A 7,632-nucleotide genomic window follows, 5' to 3' on the forward strand; every position below is an offset into this window, starting at 1 on the left:
CATGATTCACTTACACAGCTGTTGGCAGGCAGCTGCAGTCCTCTCCATGTGACCTCTTCATACATACATAGATACAAAGACTTGATACATAGAGGCAGGCTAAAGTAGCAGAAAACACATGGATCATTAGATGGTGTTAGGATAACTAAATTCCTATATGAAATGAACGTAGATCTCTATTTTACATCACATATGAAGGAAAATCCCATATAGACTAAAGACCTAAATATAAAAGGTAAAATTACAGAACTAATGGAAGAAAATATAAGAGAATTTCTTTGAGGAACTTGGAATAGGAAAATATTTCTTAAACAAGACCCTAAAAGTACAAAATGTAAGATTTAAAAATGATGGATGCAACTGCATTAAATTCAGGATTTCTGTTCAACAGAGGATATCAGAGACAAATGAACAGATAGGTTACAGACAAGAAGAAGATACTTGCAATGTCTGAATATCTGTATCTGAATATCTATATAAAAAAGGGGCTTCTGCAGCTCAACACCGAAAAAGCAGGAAACAATAATAAAATGGCAAGTGATCTGAATATGCATATCATTGATGGAGAAAGACTACTAAGTGTATGAAGAAATGCTCAACCTATCTAAAGGCTAGAGAAGTGCAAATTAAAACAACAATACTTCGGATACTTCTGTACATCTATAAGATTGGCAAAATTTATTGAATAAAACCAAGTGTTGGTAAGGAAGTGGGAAAAAGGAAACTGTCATGTAGTGGAGTTTGAAGTGGAATAGCCACCTTGGAGAGCAATCTGTTAGTGAAGCGGTGAATGTGCATACCTATGACCCAGCAATCCCCCTCCAGGTATATCTGCAGAGAAAATGTCATACAGGTTTGGGGGGCAATGTCCATGACAACACTGCTTGTGCTATAAAAGGAAGCTTACTGTGAGTGGGGTGCAGATGTTAGATTTAGCAAACAAAACTTCCATGAAGCTTTTATAAATATGTTCAAAGAATTAAAGAAAAGTATGATAATAACAAATAGGAAATCTTAACAAATAGAAATTATTAAAAATGGAAATTCTAGAGTTAAAACATACAACAATGGAAATGAAAATTTCACTAGATAGACTCAACAGTAGAATTAAGAAGGTAGAAGAAAGAATCAGCAAGCTTGAAGACAGATCAATAGAAATTATACAATCCAAAGAATAGAGATAAAAAGGATTGAAGAAAAATGAACTGAACATCTGAGATTTGCAGGATAATGGTAAGGATCCCAACACATGTTAATGGGACTCCTTAAATGAGAAGAGAAAGAATGGGTAGAAAAAGTATTTGAAGAAATAATGGCTGAAATCTTCTCAAATTTGATTCAAAACAAAACTTACAGATCTGAGAATCTCAACAAATCCCAAGGAGGATAAACATAAACAGAAGCACACACAGACTCACACTTGTCTAAGCAGGGCATGAAAGCCAAAAACAAAGCGGAAACTTTGAAAGCTGCAAAAGCAAAATGACTCATTACATATGGGGGAAATAAAGGTATAAATACTGGTTGACTTCTCCTCAGAAACAAAAGAGGGTAGAGGAATGACATATTCAAGGTGCTGAGAGAAAAAAAGAAAGTCAGTCAACCATGAATTCTATATCCAGTAAAACTAGCCTTCAAAGATGAAGGTGAAATAAAGATATTTGCAGATAAAAATTGAGAGAATTGTTGCTAGCGGATCTGCCTTCCAAGAAATACTAAAGGATATGACAATAGACAATCACTTGGATCTACAAGAAGGAAAGAAGAGCATGAGAAATCGTAAATATGTGGGGAAATATAAAAGACTATAATTTTTCTTTCTTTTCTTAATTTCTTTAAAAAACACAAGATTGTTTAAAGCAATAAATATATTACTATATTATTCGGTTTGTAACATACATAGACATAAAATATATGACAATAATAGCATAAAGGAAGGAAGAGAAAATGGAATTCTACTGGTGAAATGCTGCTATATTTTACCAGAATTAAGTCAGTATTAACCTGAAAAAGACTGTGATAAGTTAAAGATGAATGTTGTAAACCAAAGAACATGCACACACACACATACTCATACTTGCACACACTACAACTCATAAACTCCCCTTAAAAAATCAACAGAGGAATTGAAATGGTACACTAAAAGATATTTGTATAACCAAAGGAAAGCAGCACAGGAGAAACAGAGGAACAAAAAGCAGATAGAAAACAAATTCTAAAATTATAGGCACAATTCTAGGCATATCAATAATTGCATTAAATTTTACTGGACTAAAAACTCCAATCAATAGTTAGAACAGTCAGGATTAAAAAGCATATTCTGTCTACAGGAGAAACACTTTATATTTAAAATACAGTAGACTGAAAGTAATAGGATGGGAAAAGATATACCAAGCAAACAGTAACCATAAGAAAGCTGGAGAGGGTATATTAAAATAGACTTTAATACAAGAAATATCACTAGAGACAGAGAGGAATATTTCATAATGATAAAAGAGTCAATACACCAAAAAGAGACAGCAATTACAAATATACTTGCACCTAACAAGAGAGCCCCAAAATATGTGAAGCAGAAATTGACAAAATTGAAAGGAGAAATAGACTATTCAGTAATTATAGTTGGATATTTAAATATTTCTCTCTCACTATTGATACTACAGCTAGTCAGCAAATCAGAAAGAACACAGAATACTTGAGCAATACTACTAAACAGCTAGAACACTCCACCCAATGACAGTAGAATAAATATTCTTTTCAAGTATACACAAAAGATTCTCCAGAATAGACCATATGCAAGGTAACAGAACAAGTCACAAAACATTTAAAAGAATTGAAATCATTCAAAGTAGGTTTTCTAACCATGGTGGAATTAAATTAGAAATCAATGGCAGAAGGAATTCTGGAAAACCTCCATATGGTTGGAAATTAAACAACATGCTTCTAAATAACTCATGGGTCAAAGAAGAAATCACCAAGGAAATTAGAATATATCTTATACTGAATGAACATAAAATCATGACATATCAAAATTAATGGAACAAAGGTCAAGCAGGGCATAGAGGGAAATTTATAGCTTTAAATGTTTATATTAGAAAGGAAACAAGATTTAAAATCAATAACATATAAAAATCAATTAACTAAGCTTCTACCTTAAGATATTAGAAATAGAAGAGCAAATCAAGCTCAAAGTAAGTGGAATAAGGAAAAAAATAATAAAGACCACAGCATAAAACATTTTTAAAAAGCCAGCAAAACAGTAGAGAATATTAGTGAAACTGATGGTTGGTTCTTTGAAAAGATCTATGAAGTTGATAAAAGTTTGGTAAAATGACCAAGAGAAAAAGAGAAAAGATACGAATTACCAAAATTAGGAATGATAGAGGAAACATTCTGAACCCTACAGAAATTAAAAGGATGATAAAGGAATATTATGAACAACCTTATGCCAACAATTTGACAACTTAGTTGAAATGGGCAAACCTGTAGACAGAAATGATGAAAGTTGACTTAAGAAGAAATATAAAATCTGAATAGACCTATATCAAGTAAAGACATTAAAGTATTTGAGTTATCAAAAAAATCTATCTTCCTACAAAGAAAAGTCCAGTCTATAGATGTCAATGAATTCTACAGACATTTATTGAATTAATAATTCCAATCCAACACAAACCTTTTCAAAAATAGAAGTGAAGGGAACACTTTTCAGATCATTTTACCCTGATACCACAGCTGCAGACAAAGCTATCACAAGAAAACTACAGACCAATATCCTTCATGAATATCAATGCTCAAATTCTTAAAAGATCAGCAACTGAATCCAGTAATGCATAAAAAGGATTATACATTATGACCAAGTGGGGTTTATCCAGGAATGCAGGTTAGCTTAACATCTGAATATCAATTAATGTGATGCATTTATTAATAGAGTAAAACAGGGGTCAGCAAACTACAGCCCTTAGGCCAAATCTGGCATGCCTTTTGTTTTTGTAAACAAAGTTTTATTGGAACACAACCATGTCCATTCATTTACACGTTGTCTATAATTGCTTTCATGCTACAACAGCAGAGTTGATTGGTTGCAACAGAGATCATATGGCTCACAAAACCAAAAATACTTAGTATATGATCCTTTCTGGAAAATGTTGCTGACCCCTGGAATAAAGATAAAGTCATATGATCATCTCAATAGGTGTAGAAAAAGCATTTGATAAAATTCAACATTCATGATAAAGCTCTCAACAAACTAGGAATGGAAGGAAATTTCTTTAATTTGATAAAAGGCAGCCTCATAAAACCTACAACTGATATCACACTCAAAGATCAAAGGCAATGCTTTCCCCCTGCCATTGGGTACAAAGCAATGATGTCCACTCTCATCACTTCTATTCAACTTTGGATTGGAGCTTCTATCCAGTGCAATAAGGCAAGAAAATACAAATATAAAATCAATACACAACCAACTAGAAATGAAATTAAGAAAACAATTACATTCACAACAGCATCAAAAAATAAAATATTCAGGAATAAATTTAACAAAAGAAATGCAGAACTGTGTACTGCAAATTACACACATTGTCAAGAGAAATTAAAGACTGAAATAAATGGAGATATGTCCTATGTCTGCAAATTGGAAGACTCAATATTGTTAAAACGTCAATTTTTCCAAAATTGATCCATAGATTCAATGAAATTCTTATCTAAATACCAGCAGGCTTTTTTTTTTTTGGTGAAAATTGATAAGCTGATGCTAAAATTTATATGGAAATCCAAAGGACCAAGAATAGCCAATATGCTTTTGAAAAAGAACCAAGTTTGAGGACCTATATGACCTAATTCCAAAATTTACCATAAAGCCATACTAATCAAGATAGTGTGGTACGGCATCAAGATAGACATATAGATCAAAGAATAGAGATGAAAACAGAATAGAGTTCAGAAATAAACCCATACATATATTGTCAATTAATTTTTTACAAAAGTGCTAATGTAATTCAATGGGCAAAGGATAGTCTTTTCAACAAATGGCATTGGAACAACAGTATGGTTGAGGTAAGGGTCTACGTTCTTTCTTTGTATAAAAATTAACTTGAAATGGATCACAGTGCTAACCACAAGAGCTAAAACTATAACACTGCTAGAGAAAAACATGAGAGAAAAACCTTTGTAACCTTAGGTTAGGCAAAGATTTCTTAGATACAATCAAAGGCACATTGACAAATTAGACTTCATTAAAGTTAAAAATTTTGCTCTTCAAAAGATACCATTAAGAATGAAAAACAAAAAAAGAATGAAAAGACAAGACACAAACTGGAAGAAAATATTTGAAAAACATACATCTAATAAAGGAATTGTATCAGAATATATTAAGAATTCTTAAAAATCAACAATAAGAAACCAACAACCCAATCTCAAAAACGGGCAAAAAGACTTTAATAGACACTATGCAATGAAGCTATATGAATAGCAACTAAGCTCATAAAAAGATGCTCAACGTCATTACTCATTCTGAAAATGCAGTTTTAAACCACAATTATTTACTACTATATGGCTAGAATGGCTAAAATTTAAGACTTATGATAACTAATGTTGGAGAAGAGGTAGAGAAACTGTGGCTTTCATATGTTGCAGGTGGAAACATAAAATGGTACAGGCAGTTTGCAAAGCAGTTTGACAGTTCTGTAAAATGTTATACATATACAACCATATAACCTAGCAATTTTGCTTGTAGGTGTCCACCCAAGAGAGATACAAACCTATTCCCCAAAATATTTGTATTTGAATGGATGTCATATTCATAGTAGCCAAAACCTAGAAATAATCCAAATGCTCATCTAGTGAATGGATAACAACATGAGTGGGAGACACCTTACAATAAAATATCCATGTACAATTTGGTATTTCCACACAATGGAATATTACTCTGCAATAAAAAAGAATGAGCTACTAATGCATTCAACTTGGATGAACCTCAAAACCTTATGCTAAGTCAAAGAAGCCGGATATATAACCTATATACTATACGATTCTATTTATATGAAATTTCTAGAAAAGCCGAAATTATAGAGACACAAAGCATATAAGTGATCACCTGGGGTTAGAGATGGGGGTGGAGATTGACTGCAAATGGGAACAAAGGAAGTTTTTGGGTTCCCTTTCCCAATTTTTTGGGATGGATGGAATTGTTCTGAAACTGGATTGTAGTGATGGTTACAATACTTTATAAATTTATTAAAACTCATCGAATTGTACATTTGATTGTAAACATGATATATAAATCAAACCTCAATAAAGCTGTTTTTTGTAAAAAAAAAAAAAAAAGATTGCTTTCTGCTTAAAATATACTCCCCACGTACTATTTGCATTGCTGTTACAGAGGACTGTCACATCACTTTTTTTGAATTACTAAATCAGGTTGGAATATGACCTAGTCTTGAACAAATCAATACTAACTTGATATGTCTGCTTCTTTTATCAGCCTTTGCACACATATTTGGCTCTTTCATTTAAACCCTAGTCCAGTGGTTCTCAAAGTGTGGTTCAGGGACTGACTCTTTCAGCGAGTCTGCTAGGTTAATAACTATTTTCATAATAATTCTAAGGCAGTATTTGCCTTTTCCATTTCATTCTCTCATGAGTGAAGCTTTCCAGATCCTGCATGATGTGGGAATCACAACAGATTGAATGCAGAAGCAGACATGAGACTCCAACTGTTTTTTTTTTTATTAAGCCAGACATTAGATTCACAATGCCACTCTTTTAATTTTGGGAAAAACATACTTTTATCATGAAAATGTGTTATATTAACATGTAACGGATTTATTATCGATATTTTCAATGAATTGATAACTAAATACTTTTTAAAAAGTCCTCAGTTTTTATTTATATGGAGTGTATTAATAGATAAAACCACATAAATAAAGCTCTTGGGAATCTTCAGTCATTTTTGTGGGCGTAAAGGGTTCCTGAGATTTAAAAAAAGTTGGGGAACCACTGCTGTTCTCTCCTTGCCTGGTCCAAGAACTCGTTTTTGCCACATTTGACAAAAGGGGATTAGAACCAGAAATGGGGCAGGCCTTCTTTGAGGGATAATTTGTCTTGGTTGCAAAAACCATCTGCTTCAAGGTAAATCTATAGCTTTTAGTTAGGGTATCATTCAGAAATATATCAAATGTTAATACAAGACTTCTTTTTCTTTTTCTTGGTGATATTTAATGGAAATAAACACAATCTTAAAAGAAGAGGCATAAGCATGGAAAGGACTTGGAGCAGTGCAAAGTGTAACAGTAAGCCCTTAGTATGGTAGTGATTATTACTATTTTATTATTAGACAATGGCAGACCTTATTCATTCAACAAGTATTTACTGAATGCCTACTATATGCCAGGCTCTGTGGTTGGCATTGGTGATGCAACGATGAGCAAAATACAAACAGTGGGCCTCAAGGAGTTTACAGCCAAATGGAGGAGGCAGTAGAATAATGACATAAAGAAATATATAACTGCGAATTGTGGTAAGAGCTTTAAACGAACCGATAGAGGTATGAGTACATAAAGCAGATTTGGTTTGATTTTCAGAGTCGGAGAAGACTCCTCTGAAGAAGTGCCAGTTGAGCTGCAATTTGAAAAACGAGCA

This window comes from Ceratotherium simum, chromosome 4, assembly GCF_057802395.1.
Source record: "Ceratotherium simum simum isolate JZ-2026a chromosome 4, ASM5780239v1, whole genome shotgun sequence".
NCBI lineage: Eukaryota > Metazoa > Chordata > Mammalia > Perissodactyla > Rhinocerotidae > Ceratotherium > Ceratotherium simum.